General features: G+C 37.0%; 1 pseudogene; it reads left to right on the top strand.

The window, feature by feature from the left end:
* Window positions 1-366: 366 nt before the first annotated feature.
* On the top strand, window positions 367-774 carry LOC101590561 (annotated as a pseudogene).
* The last annotated feature ends 14420 nt before the right edge of the window (window positions 775-15194 follow it).

Raw genomic sequence — 15194 nt, 5'->3', positions numbered from 1 at the left:
AACCTTGTAGACCCTTCCCTAAAGATACAGAAAAAAAAATTCTACTGAATAAATATTACATTTTACCAAAATAAAGTAAAATGAAGTTATAAATTAAAATACGTTAAGTCAGGGGCTGTGTGCATTATCTTGACTCTTCTGGTATATGAACAAATATTATAAATTCAGTACACAAACATGCTAGTTTTCAGATCATATAAGTAGGTGTGCAATAGATAGATTACAGAGTATGAACGTGTACAACTTTAACAGATAATGACAGGCATCTTCACAAAGTGCTTGTAGGGGCGCAGTTTGAATCGCGGTGTGGTGGAGTAGCTTGGACCTCTCTGCAAGTGGAACAGGCCTATTCACTGCCTGCGTGCTTGTGCCTCAGGGGAAATGGAAATGGCTGGCTGGAAGGCCTAGAAGGACTCCTGAAAGGCCAAGACAAAGGTGGTTTACCGCACGCTGAGGGCCTGCCTGCAGTCCCCAGTGGGCCACATCCATGGACGCCAGAAGTCCAGGACTACCAGCCACAGGCTCGTGGGTGCGACGGTCGCCATGTACAGTGCAGCCAACCTGGAGCACCTCACGGCGGAGGTGCTTGAACTGGCAGGAAATGCATCCAAAGACCTGAAGGTAAAGTGCATCACACCTCGACACTTGCAACTTGCCATTCGTGGGGATGAAGAATTGGACTCGCTCATCAAAACTACAGTTGTGGGAGGTGCTGTCGTCCCACTTATCCACAAGTCTTTGATTGGGAAGAAAGGACAACAGAAGACTCTGTAAAGAATGCCAGGGTTCCTTATTATCTCAGGATTCTAATATTCTTTAACAGCTGTCCAGTGTTGGTGATTCCAGTGGACTGTATCTCTGTGAAAAACACAATTTTGCTTTTTTGTAAATCTATTGGAGAAGGTGGAAGTTTAATTATCTTTCCAACCTACTAAATTTCTGCCTTTGAATCTTAACCATATTTAAGTGTTACTGTTGCTTCAAAGAAGCTATTGATTTTGAAGTAGTGGATTTTGATTGAGTTGACTGTCATTAAAACTGTTTAGATTTTAATTGTGATGAAGAAGTTATAGTAACAAACATTTACTTCTGTACATATATCATTTCCACTCTGGTGGATAAGTTCAACAAAGGTCACACCCTCCAAAAAACAAAACAAAACAAAAAAAGTGCTTGTACCAATTTACATGACCACTAATAATATACAAAAGTTTCCATTATTCTACATTCTCACTACCACTTCCTTTTGTCAATCTTCTAAAGTTTTTTCAGTATGATAGATATGTTAGATGTGCACTTTAAAAATATTCCCTACCTTCTATGTGAAGCATGTAGGGGAAAGAGTGCAATATATCTTCAATGGAGATTTTATGGATAATATACTCATACTTTTATCTCAGATCACTATTACAGCAAAGGATACATTGTGGAAATAGAGCTAAGAAAACACATTTTACCCAACGAAGGCACATGAGAGGAATTTATATCTCTGAAAGTCCAAAAGTCCATTAATCTAATCATACAATTCCCAAATTATGAGCTCAGTTTTTTTATGACACCACAATGAGCTCACAAGGATATTATAGGATATTTTAAATTTTAAAGGAAAGCATAGTGATACTTAATATCTATCAAACATTCCTTAAGCTGTTAGGCTGAGGTAATTTCCAGTTCCAATATTAAATTATGATTTATTCCTTTTGAGTGTTGCTGTGATAAAAAACAGGAAGTGCATGAACATCCATGAGAAAAACAGGAAATGGGGGTGGTGGTGTCCCATCTGATCTAATTCTAAGATCTGAAAAGTTGTGCACTACCTAGAAGGTTACTATGTAAGATGAAATAAAAATATTTTTGTTCATATTAATTTGTGCATTAATATTTTTTTCTATATATGTACTATTTTTAGTGGCTACCAAGTTAGGAGTTCACATACACTGAGTTGTGTGAACTTAACTAATTAAGAAATGGAGTTACTACATATTTCTTTTAACCTAGAGGCATTGTGACAAAATCCAATCATAACAACAATCAAAAACTTTTGGGAAGTTCTTAACCTGATCAAACAAGAGAAAAGGATGGTCAGGGAAGTTGACCTAAGTGCTTCTCTCATCTTCCTATTCTGTAATACAGACCTTTACACTGTCTGGAGCTCCCTTCTAGTTCTTTTTCCTTATGTCCAATTCCTCATTGTTTCAGATATGGATAGTTGTTGAGGGGACTGTTTGCAAAAGCATTTTGATACCTGAGATATCTGTAGAAGAAAAACAATCTTTGACTGGATTTCTAAATATGTATTGTAGTGTCTGATTTGGGTTGGACTTTTTAATACACTATAGCAAAATAGCTTCAACCATTCTATATTAGCAATAGTCCTCATTTAAAAAAACAGATGATATTTGTGAAAGCAAGGTATTATCTGTTACTAATGGATGAAATGAACTTATTAATTTACATTTCAACTCATATTATATATAAGAAAGAAGGCCCATGAAAAAGGGACTACAGGGCCAGGGAGATGGCTCAGTGGAATAAGCACTTCCCTGGCAAGCGCAAGGGTCTGAGTTCAATCCCTGGTTCCGCCAAAAAAAAAAAAAAAAAGAAAGAAAGAAAGAAAGAAAAAGAGACTATAATCAGAAGAGGAATTACTACCTAGTTAATTGATCTTATTTTATTCTGTCATAAGAAAATATAATGTTCTAAATGCTAGGTACATGAAAATATAGAAATATAGGTAGATAAACAGAAATATATCCAGAGAAACAGTTAGAATTGTCCACTGAGAAAAACATTAAACTCTTAAGTATTCTCATGAAGATGGAAAGGAAAGAAATTCAGATGCACATAGATACTCTAGAATGTTGCAGCAGTACAGTATCTCAACACACTGGCTACACTGTAGATCTCAGAGATGTGGCCAGAGTCAAAAAGGTTAATAAGGTTTAAGGGGGTGAAAACCTCAGAAAGACCTAATCCTTTGCTAAAGGAGCAAATATATAACAAACATTCAAGAATCAACTTTCCATTTTCACAAGGACTTGCTTTCACAGTGCTACAACTAAGATCTCTCACTAATGTTTTAGCAATGGAGATGTCAACATATTACCGATTTTTAAAAATTAGATATATTTCACATTAAAATAATGCATTTGGATAGTAGTTTCAATGTTTTATAGGGATTGAGAGACCAAAGAGGAAATAGTCATTTCAAGGGCACAAAATGAAGACTAGAACATATTGCTCCTGATTGAGGGGCAAAGGCTCTGTCCAGTCAATCCTAGAGTCCTGTGTCTTTCTGCCTCCCAGTACTGTGAATTAGGAAAGTGATAATCCAAACTGACTTACTTTACTTTCTCTATACTAGGAAACTCCTTCAGTTCAGGCAGCCTGGCTCCTTCATCTAGTAGCAGGCCCAGTGCCAATGTGCAGTTCTGGGAAACTTCCCAGACCTGTCTGAGGTTCTTGGCTTCATACCTAAGAGCTCAAGGGAAGGGGCTGGTGAATCCCTTGGGGTGGCTAGGATTTGCATTTCATTGAGGAGGCCTGCTGGAATGTTTGTTCTTAGCTGGTCCTGAAAGGAAATAAAGAAAAAAGGAAGGAGAAACGAGAGGAGGGAGGCAAAGAGTCAGATAGGTAGGGAGTTGATTTCTTCAACTCTCCCACCTGGCAGGTATTGGCCCTGATTAGTAGGCTCAGCTTTTGTGGGCTGAGAGAGGCAGAGATGTGAAGATTTCTTGCTGGCTGAATTTTCTTCCCCTGCCCCTCCTTTTTTTTCTGCTCCTTAGGTTAGGGTGACCTGAAACATCTCTCATAGTGAGTTCTGAGGCAGCGGTGTCTTAGAATAGCTCACAGAGCGTCAGCAGTCTTCCCCAGTCTCTGAAAAGGCAGGCAAGGGGAAAACTGTGATACATTGTTCTGTCTCTGTTACCTGTAAATAAGTTGGGGGACCAAACCTTGGAGGGTCATGACCTTATGTCCCTTGGCCATGACCTTGTGTTCCTCGATGCTATATGATGTGGGTTTTGACTTCATTCAGGAAGTTAAAAGTGCATAAAATGAAGCTAATAAAACATGAGGCCTAGAGAATGGGGTAGGTACAGGCTGTGGACTCCCAGAGCAGCTATAATTAAGTCTTTGATCCTGGCTGGCCCACTACCTTTCCAAGATGCAGTCACATCATGACTAAATGGCAGACAGCTCACTTTAATGACCTTTCTGATTTTAAATCCTGATTAACTTTGTATAGGTAAGACAATGATGGCCACAGAGACAGACTCTTGGGCTCTATTTGTAGCATTCATGAATTCAGGATCCAGGTTACTTTCCATTTAGGCAGCATTTATTCCAAGCAGGCTGAGAAGATTAGATTATTGTGTTAGTCTTTTCACTAGAAAATGCTATACTAAGAACAAGTGTGAAAGGTGGGCCTGATAGGGCAGTTATATGAAGATAAAAGTAAAAGAAAGTCTATATTGGAGACCCTTTCTATGGTGCCAGTTATTAGGGATACCTGCAGTGAGTTCCTCATTTCCTGCCCAAAGTTTCAGCACATGGCAAGAAAGAAAAGCAAATAACAATTGCATGAAAATGGGGCTCTAGGACAATCAATGTTCTCTGCGAACAAAGACCAAGAATCTCCAACTAACCACCATTTTATTGGCTAGTGCAGGGGGCAGGATAAGGAGCTTATCCTGGAAGAACATAGAAATAGTGGTTGAATGGGAAAGTTTAATATCATAAATGAAGCAGTTAAGATTCACCCCCACACCTAGGTATTAGTTGTCTCTGTATTGTACTTAGCAGACTGTATCTTACTCTGTGAGCTTCACAGCCTCATTGGGAAGGATTTCTGAATTCCAAAACCAGCCTACAAAGCAGAGCAAGGAGCGCTTTGTATAGATTCTGTCAGTTTGTAATTTGTGGTCCCCAACTTTCCCCCTTTTTATTTTTGTAATTGTAGCATTTGAAACAGCCTACTGGCTATAATGGCTATCAGAGTAACAAACATATTTTCAGGAGGTTATGTGAGGCTGTCGCTTCATTGTGTGAGTCTCTTGTGTTGTGTTATTTAGCTGTCCTTATATCATGTGATTTTAGCCTGCATGGATCTCAGTACTTACAGTGCTGGGCTTTCCTCTAGGATCATCCTTGAAAAGCCTTCTACTGGAGGGCTGGACAGGAACAGATTCTATCACATGGCTGAGATGTTTCTCTCTCAATAGTCACACAGTCTGTGAAGGCACCAGTGGTGTTCCATTGCCTGTTAACATATAAACATACCCTCAATTCTATGTTATTAACTGAACTAGGCCATTCTACTTTCATGTTTGGTGTTCATTTATAGGACTTGAGCCCTAGGCATGACTATCAGATTTGTCTTTTTGCCAATGAAGTTCTCACAGAGGGTATTTACTTTCGAAAACCAGTTTTAAAAAAAATTTAAGGTAAACTTACCCGTATCAGATTGTGCATGTTTTCCTCTTTTGGATTTTGTAATTGTGTTTTTAAAGGAAGGTGAATACATGGGTTTAAATAACTTGAATATCTATAATATTCCCCCTCTGAGCAAGTAGTCATAACTGCAATTAGAAAAGAATGAGCATGGATTCCATGTTAACTACTTCAAGCTGAGAAGGATCAATGTAAGGGGAGGCCAAAGTCAGTTTTCTCCAGAAAGATAATTTATTGGGCCTTGCATAGAAGTCATGTTGTAGTTTACCAGTTATGAACTTTTACAGGTTTTATTATAATTTATTCTTAGTACCCCATAACCATGGCCAATTACTGGGATAGCTGAAAACTGCCAGAAGGGTTAGTTATTGGAGCCACTTCCTATGTATAGCTTATTACTATGAAGTTGTTTTATATGTCTTTTAGTTATAGTTTTCTGTTGAATGTTTAAAAACAAGTTAAATTGAGACCTGTACTAATTAGAACTTATCTCTTGTGATTTATCAAGGTCTGCTAAGTCTTCTTAGGATTTACATTGGAACAATATATACAGCCTCTCAGTTATTCTGTCAGCATCAATGATCAGAGTGAACCACAGCAAATAGACCAATTGCTTTCTAAGAAAGTGTGGGAGACTTTTGCCTCTAGTAACCCTCATCTGGTACATTTTATTCTGTGATCCCATCTATTGGGGCTAAGCAATCTCCCTGGTCAGGAGGGTGTATAAATCACCAGATTTGTTGGATGTTACACAAAAGGTTCCCTCATGTCCAGATCCTTGTTGACCTTGGAGAACTGAGGCTAAAATATTAGCTGTCCTCTTAGCACATTTACTTTTGTAGCTTTGGTCTCCAAGTCTCAGTTGTTGAATACCCAGAGGAGAAAATTGGTAACATTAGCATTGTAGTGGGAACAGTGACCTTAACTGTTATAATTTTATCTGGATATCAAGCATTGTAAAATATAAATTATAACCAGAAGGCCATTATTCTTTACTATCCATTGTTGTCTGTAGTGTGTTAAAAGGTAAGTTATAATTTCTAAAGAAAACTTGAGATTAAGTAAGCCATACATAATATTTTAGCATTACAATCATGACACTATTTTTAACACACTTAAATCTCTACTTTTTGTCAATCATCTCCACATAGTACATAAGAAGCTCTCAACTAATTCATTGGAATTTAATAGAATGTCGTTGAAATTTGTGACATTTTCAGGATGGTTTAAAAGTCAAGCATTTCTAGTATAATAACACATGTATAAGAAATCATCCTAGAAGTCTCTCTTTTATTAAAAAGTAGTTCTTACAGGTGGTCTTTTTTTTACATATAGCTCTTATTACAAGCGGCCAGAGCCCTAAAGAAAGAGCATTTAAATTTTAAAAGACCTACACATCTGGAAGTTATTAATATATTTAATACACCATAACTGGGCTAAGAGGACAGCCAATATTTTGTCCCCTTCCTGCAAAGGTCAGTGAGGACCCAGGCCATGAGAGAACCTTTTGTGGGTCATCTTTCAACTCTTCTGAGTTACACAACTTCCTGACTAAGGAGATTGCTGAGTTCCAAGGAATGGGATAGCAGAAAACAGAGCACCAAAGGCAGGTCATTAGACTAACAATATGGAATATTCATAGCCATATGAAAACTTTGGTTTCTAAATTTAGTTTTCTACCAAGAGCATATTTTAATAAGAAAACTTTATTGATTTATTTATAGAAAAATCTTTTGACAATGACCAATGTAAACATCATATTAGTATATTTAACAAAGTTTTATGAGTGTCTCCCATAATTCTATGGGAACTGCTTGGGTCCCTCTAATGAACCAAGCCTGGAATATGATTTTCCAAGATATTTATTCATTAAGAGGACCTGTCCAACAGCTCCCCGACACTAAGGGGTCTCTATTTAATGATTTGAATACAATTTTGGAGACTTATGAAGGTCAGATCATAACAATTAACACATTATTTTGTCCAATGAAAGATTCTCCAGTCACTCTATGCAGACAGCAATATACATCACATTTATAGAACCTATTTTGCCCCCATTTTTATGAGCTGGCAACTTGGATGTCTTTAATTTCAGTCACTTTTATCTATAAACTGACTTAAATTACATGTGAAATTTCCAAAAAAACAAAAATGCAAAAAGAAAAGCAAAACTTTTGAGGTAAAAAAATAGTTGTATACAGATTAGAAAAACAGAAAAACAGATACACATAAGACAATTTGTTTATAAAATCAGAGTGCACTCAGATTTTTTTATTAACTTGAATTATGATAACTTTTATAGTTTTTGTTTGTAACTATGAGTAGATGAGTAAGAACTCTTTGTCAATTAGTAAGATCTTTTATAATAAGAATAAAAAAATAAAACCTTTTACACCTCTGAACACAAAGACAGATTTTAGATAACCCCCAGGATGACAGTTTGTCTGACTGGAATACCCAGCTATGTAGACAGGCTACTTATTATTGTTTTGAGAGCTATAATAATTAGATAGCCACAGCTGATGGCCACATGTACCTGTTCTCTCTAATGGGACATGTTAAAAGTAATTTTAACTATTTCTGGGGTGGAGGTACTCACAATTCTGAAAGTTTCATCCTGAAATTCAGAGGAGAGAATTTCTTTTGCCTAAACACTACTATAAATGGTGTTTCTCTCAATACAAGGCAGTGGAAACAGGAAAGAGAAGTGACTCCAAGTACAAGCTGAATGCTATCCACGTCAGATGCAGAGAGACAATATTAAGAACTTTCCCAGGGTAGGTCTTGAATCCTTAATAGAACGTGCTTCTAGAGACAAAAGTTATGATTGATTCCAACTCTATTGCCAAATGGAAAATTAAATCAATAATCAAAAGACTTGACTGGCTGCTTTTTCACCCTTTGAAAGAGAATGAGAGAGAAAATAGAAGTGTTCCATTTATATTTTTAAATATATGGCTCTGAATCAAAAGTTCTAAAATCCCCCAGCCTGTAAAAGAGTTTTATCACCTATGGGGAAAGGCAAAAAAGGCAGGTAACAATCCAGAAGAAATCTCAGCACTAGGGCAAAGAGATATTGAAGATATTTTTGATTCTATATCCAATCAGTATTTATCAGTACTGTTTTAGGTCACAGAGAAAAAGATACATAATCAAAGGCAGTTCTAAGTTTTCCATTTACTTTCTATAAGGGATATTGTACTTGAAGAGTTTGAATAAAAGGATATTAAGACTGTAGGGCCAGCCAGATAGCTCAGCAGATTAAAGAGTCTGCTTAGGCAGGTGCAGTGACCAGGGTTTGATCTTTGGTGTACCATGCTGGCCCCACCCCTGGAGGGTGCTGAGACAGTGACTGACACTGGGTGTGCTAGCACATGCCTATAATCCCAGCAATTGGGAGGATGAAAACAAGAGGATCACTAGGAGTCCAATCTGTGTAGTGAGACCCTGTAGACTCTGTACTAAATAAATTTAAAAAAAAGAATCTCAGACAGTATACAATTGCATACAGGTTTTCATTGTGGCTGGTGTAGAAGCTCCAATCTCAGGAACTGAAGGACAAACTCAGTAATAGTAAATGAGACTTTAATTAATATTGTTTTACAAACTGGGCCTGCAGGCTCCAAAGGTGAGGAAGAGCAGCCTCAGGCTCAGGATGGTGGATGTCTTAAGGTCCCCAGGTGTCTGCTTTCCTGTGACTGACATTTACACATAAAAACAAGAATGATTTCTGAAGTGAAAACAATTTGAACATAAGGCAATTTTGACAATTTTCTCTCTTAGAGTTTAATTCTAGTTGTGAAACAGCATTACAATCAATATTTCCCTTTACATTAACATTAATTTTTCTTATTCAGGGGCCATAGATAAACACATACATACTCATAAACATTCCATTAGGTTTAACATAGTTTGCTTTAACATTGAGTAATCGTTGTACTTAATCCCTTACCTCAATCTCTCCTGTAGCTGGGACTACAGCCATGTAGCACCATTCCTGGCCTAGCCAAGAGAAGTAGAAAGGGAGTAGCTACTTTTCTGCTGTGGAGCTCCAGGGCTGTTCCACTGTGGCCACCTCATTCGTAAAGGCACTGGTCTTGCGCTGCCTCCACCTCTGTTACTGTCATCCCTGGAGATCATCATACTGCCATCTTTGGCACGTTGTATCAGCTTTTAAAAATTCTGGAGGTGAAGGACACAAATGTGTCTCTTCAGGAGTCTCATTAGTATTGTATTTGCTGTTCTATATTAGTACAGGTCCTTGTACAGAAAAGGACATCTACTGTTATGTTGGCTCTATCACTCCATCTCTTTGTATCAGGTTTATCCTTTCCAATCGCTTATAGCTAAACACTAAAATATAAATATTGATTATGTGACAAACAAGGTGTTCAGACTACCGGCAAATGCTACCATGCCTGGCTTGTGCCACCACACCTGACTTGATATGGTGCTTTTATTTATTTTGGACGATAACAAGAAGTGGTATAGCTGGATAAGATGGAACCATTAACTCTTTTTTGAGGGATGTCCACACTGATTTCCACTGTGGTTATACTGATCTACACTCCCAGAAGTGAAGAAGAGTTCCTTGTTCCCTACAGCCCCATCAGCATTTGTTATTGATTAATTTCTTGATAATAGCCATTCCTTCTGTAGTGAGATGGAATCTCAGCATTGTATTAGGTTGCATCTCCCAAATGACCAGTGATGTTGTACATTTAAAAAAATACATTTACTTGCTCTTTGTACTTCTTCAATTAAGTAGTGTATATTCATTTTATATTCCTATTTTTGGATGGGTTTTTTACATTGATCAGTCCTAGTATAATGAAATTGGAAATCATTGACAAAACATAAGAAATTTATAAAAACAGAAATTAAATAACATCCTCCTGAATAACCAGTGGGTCACTGATGAAATTAGACAGTTTCTACAATCAAATGATAATGCCAATATAACATACCAGAACTTATGGGACACAGTGACAAAAGTTCTATAAGTGAAATTTATAGCAGAGATTACCCACATCAAGAAAAGAGTGTGAGCACAACCAAAAAACTTAATGTTGAACCACAAGCTTCTAGAAAAAGAAGAGCAGGCCAAAATCCAAAGCTTGTATGATGGAGAAATTATAAAGATCACATCAGAACTTCATGCAACAGAGAAAAGTACAGTGAATCAATGAATTGAAGAGTTGAATCTTTGAAAGATTAAATAAAAATAACAAAACTTTTTCAAGCTTATCAAAAAAAAGGAAAGAAAACACTCAAATGAGGAATGAAAGCAATGACACCACAATGGCTCTTACAGAAATCCAGAAAAACATGTATATGTACTTTGAGAACTATATCCTAATATGAGAAATACAGAAGAAACTGACAAATTACAAGATACATATGAATCACCCAAGTTGAATCAAGAAAATATAAATATTCTAAGTAAACTAAGAAAAATTAATGAAATTGAAGATGTAATTAAAATCCTACCAATAAAGAAAGCCTAGGTAAGATCCTGATAAATTCATCCATAAATGCTAGAAGAAATGTAAAGACCTAATACTGATATTTCTAAAACTCTTCAATGAAATTTTAGAATTACTTTTCTTTTTTTTTTTTTTTTTTTTTTTTTTTTTTTTGGCTGCTCAGGCTTCCTTCAGGGCTGGTCAGGCATGGCATGTGAATTTGAGAATCGAACCACAGTCCTCTGTGCCTAATTGGGTTTGCCCATGCAGGTGCTTAAACAGCTGAACTAATCAGAAAGCCCCACTCTTTAATGAAATTGAAATGGAAGAAAGACCCTCATATTCATTCCAAAACTTAAGCATTGCTCTGATACAAAAACTGAAGAAGGATCTGACTAAAACAGAATTAAAGGGCAATCTCCCTAATGAACATAGTCACAAAAAATACTCAATAAAATAATGGCAAATGAAGTGCAACAAATCATCAAGAAGAATATAAACCATGATCAAGTAGGATTCATCCCAGGAATGCAGGGATGGCTTACCATATCCAAATCAATACATGTGGTACACTATATTAGCAGAGTCAAGGGAGAAGAACATATGATCATCTTAATAGATGCAGGAAAAAGCTTTTTACAAAGTCCAACACCCATTAATGATAAAACCCTAATGAAATTTGAAATACATAGTTTTTATCTAATCTAATAAAAGTTCTGTATGACAGAAAAATAGCCAACATCATACTAAGTGGACAAAAAACTGAAAGTGTTCACTCTAAAAGCAGGAACAAGATGAAGATATCCACTGTCACCACTTGCATTGGATATAGTTCTGGAATCTTTAGCCAGGACACTTAGAAAAGAGAAAGAAAAAAAAATAATGATAGCAAAGGAAGTTAAATTATCATTATTTGCAGATGACATGACACTGTACATTGATGATCCCCTAAACTCTACCAAAAAACATGTAGATTTCATAAGAAAATACAATAGTGTATGTGGATAAAATGTCAGCATTCAAAAATCAATAGCCTTCCCATACATGAATAACAAATTCACTGAGAGAATAACTTTTACAATAGCATCCAAAAATGAAATATTTAGGAAATAATCTAATAAAAGTAGGGAAAAAAACCCTCTACTTTGAAAACTACAGAATTCTGAAAAAGGAGATTGAAGAGCATATAAAAAATGGAGATATACTTGTTGTTCTTGGGTAGGAAGAGCTGACAAGAAAATTTCCATACTTCCAAATAAGTTATACAGATTTAATGGAATTCTAATCAAAATTCCAACAGCATGTCTCAAAGGATTAGAGATAACAGACTTAAAGTGTTATTTAGTACCAAAAAATAACTAGAATAGCAAAGGCAAGGCAATTCAGGGCAACAAAGGCAAAATAGAACGGCATCAAAATCTCCAACTTGAAATTGCACACTAAATCTGCTATGATAAAACAGCATGCAATAGGCCAAACAAAACAAAATGAAAAATAAATTCAAGGATCATTGAAACAAATTAGAAAAATGAATATATATATATATATATATATATATATATATAGAGAGAGAGAGAGAGAGAGAGAGAGAGAGAGTCGAGAGTCTCAGTATGTACTTCAGGTTGGCCTGGTTGGCTTTGAAGTAATTTTGGAGACCAAGTTTGCCTTGAACTCATGATAATCCTCATACCTCAGCCACCTGAGTGCTGGCATTACAGGCATCCCCAGTTTATATGTGCTTACTGTATGAGGCATTAGATCTTGATTCTTGCTCCATTCTGCCAGTCTGCTTCTTTTGACTCATGAATTAAGACAATTAACATAGATGGTTGTAACTGATATGTGTTGACTTATCCTTTCCTGTTATTGGCTCCCGCCCCCCCCTTGCCTCATAAATTCATTCTGTTGTAGTTCATGGAGTTGTAGTCATTGTTATCTCTTTCTAGAATGTCCTTCAGTGTATTTTGGAGTATTAGTTGGTTGGTCATGAATTTCCTCAGGTGTTCTTTGTCACAGTAGTATCATATTTATCATCAATTTTGTAAGATAAGTTTTTGCAGGGTGCAGCAATGTGGTTTGTAGGTTCTTTTACAGTTTGAAATATTGCATTGCAGTCTCTCCTGTAATTGGCGGTTTGTGTTGAAACAGCCGTGGTTCTGATGAATAAAGAGAAAAGAAAACAACAACAACAACAGCAAAACACCAAATCAACCAACAAAGCAAGAAAAGAGAGACAGAGGTAAAAATTCCCACTTCAAGCTTTGTCTCTACTGACACTGGTACACAATGTATGGAGAAAGAGTCCAGGTCAATGTTGATTTATCCCAGCAAGCCAGCTATAGCTTTATGATGGAATAGTGAATAATCTCAGTGACTGTGCATGTTTATTTACCTCAAAGTTCATTCAGGTTTCTGACCATGAGGCTGAAACAAGAACCATTCAGCCTACAGCAGTCAACACAGCTGCTGTGAGACAGAACTCAGCTAAGAACTTGTCTTGGTTACTTTACTATCATTACTGAGACAAAAAAACCAGATTTAAAGAAGGAAAGATTTATTAAGCTTACAGTTTGTAGAGGTTTTAGTCCATAATTAGCTGGCTCCAAAGGAGGATGTAATGGTAGAGGGCCAATAGGTCATGGTGGCAGAAGATAGCAAAACCATCAAGAACAAAAGGAGGCAGAACATGCCCCTTTCCCCCATGATATTGTATACAGACTCCCTGCCCTTAGGTGGGTGTAGCACTCATTCCAGGCCCTCCTCTTGCACATGCTTAGGATATTTACAAAGTGAGGACCCTGGCCCTCTGCTAAATCAGTTAATTAAATCTTTGAACTTTTCAAGTTTGACACAATGAACAACATTCTAGTGTGATAAGGGCATGTCCTCTACACACTAGAATGTAGAGCTGCTGAGATACTTACATAAGCTTTTAGACTTCTCAATTTGACACAATGTATTAACCTTTGCAATCCATCCTGTCAACTTGTCAGCTTGGCAACCAGACACATTTCTTTAAACTAGTATTCAGGTACAAAAGCATACTCTTAAATTTTCACAACTTGGACATCATATCATAAGTTTAACAATCCTGAAGAACCAGTATTAAGTCTATCAACATAATATTACATTAAAACCATAACATTTTGACTCAGCCCCCAAAGCCTTATGTGCACCACATAAGGAATTCAATCCATGTGCAAGAGTTGCCAATGTCCTAACAGTTTCAACACAGCTGAAAAATTCAAGTTCAAAGTCTCCTCTGTGGTGTAAAACAACTCTTAGCTGCAAGCTAATGTACTAATGAAAAGTTAAACACTTCCAACATTCAATGGCACAAGATAACTGTTTTCATTTCAAATGTTACAAATAGGAATACAAAGGACTGGGACTAAAGCAAGTACAAAATCTAGCGTGGCACTAAGTGCTGTAGTTCCCTGTGTAGCATCTGAGGCAATCTGTAGCAAATTGTGAGCCCCAAACGTCTTGGATAGCTCTCCTATGGCATTTCTGGTGGTTATAGCTCCTATAGCTTCTCTCTTTGACTGACTTTGCTCCCTCCTTACAAGTTTCCTCAGATGATCCATGTTCCTGACTTTTCCAAACTTCTATAGTCTCATTGCACCTTTGGATTCACACTCACACCTTCACATAGTACCCTCTTAGGGGCATACTTCTCTAAAATTCAGTGCAAGCCTTCTCAACTCCACAACTCTTGTATTACGCCTGTGCCTAAGATCAGCACAATGTGGATGATACCAAGGTCTGCTGCCAGATGGAGCAATTGCCAGGTTTCCCTGTCTTGGATGTGGAGGTCCAGTGCCTGGATCACTGGGTACACTAAATTTAATTCTTTGGACCAAATTCTTTATTCTGGAACATTGTGTTTTCTGGCTATCTCCTCAAAGGAAAGTTTTTTGTCTTTGCAGTTTTGAGGCTGCAAAGTGTGGAGACTTGCTGGTTCTTGTTATGTTTTCAGGCCATATTTTCTATTCTCCTGTGACTTCTCAGCAGTTGAGATGACTTAAGCTCTATCTTTGTAGCCATGGCTTTACTGGACCTTTATTTATGGCCAAATTCACATTTTAAGTCATCCTTCTAGGACCTCTCCTCTTGATCCTCAACATAAATGTGAGTTAAGGCCCCCAACAATAGCCATGCTACAGCCTCAACATTTGACTGCCTAGAAATTTCTTTTCCCAGATTAATTATTCCAGTACACTTAATTTTAGTCTCAGACAAAGTTTCTAGACACAAGCAAGATGCTAACTTTCTGCC

Source organism: Octodon degus, unplaced genomic scaffold (genome assembly GCF_000260255.1).
Source record: "Octodon degus isolate 3935 unplaced genomic scaffold, OctDeg1.0 scaffold00201, whole genome shotgun sequence".
NCBI lineage: Eukaryota > Metazoa > Chordata > Mammalia > Rodentia > Octodontidae > Octodon > Octodon degus.
The sequence above is the reverse complement of the archived record's forward strand: the minus strand, read 5'-3'. Positions and strand labels throughout refer to the sequence as shown.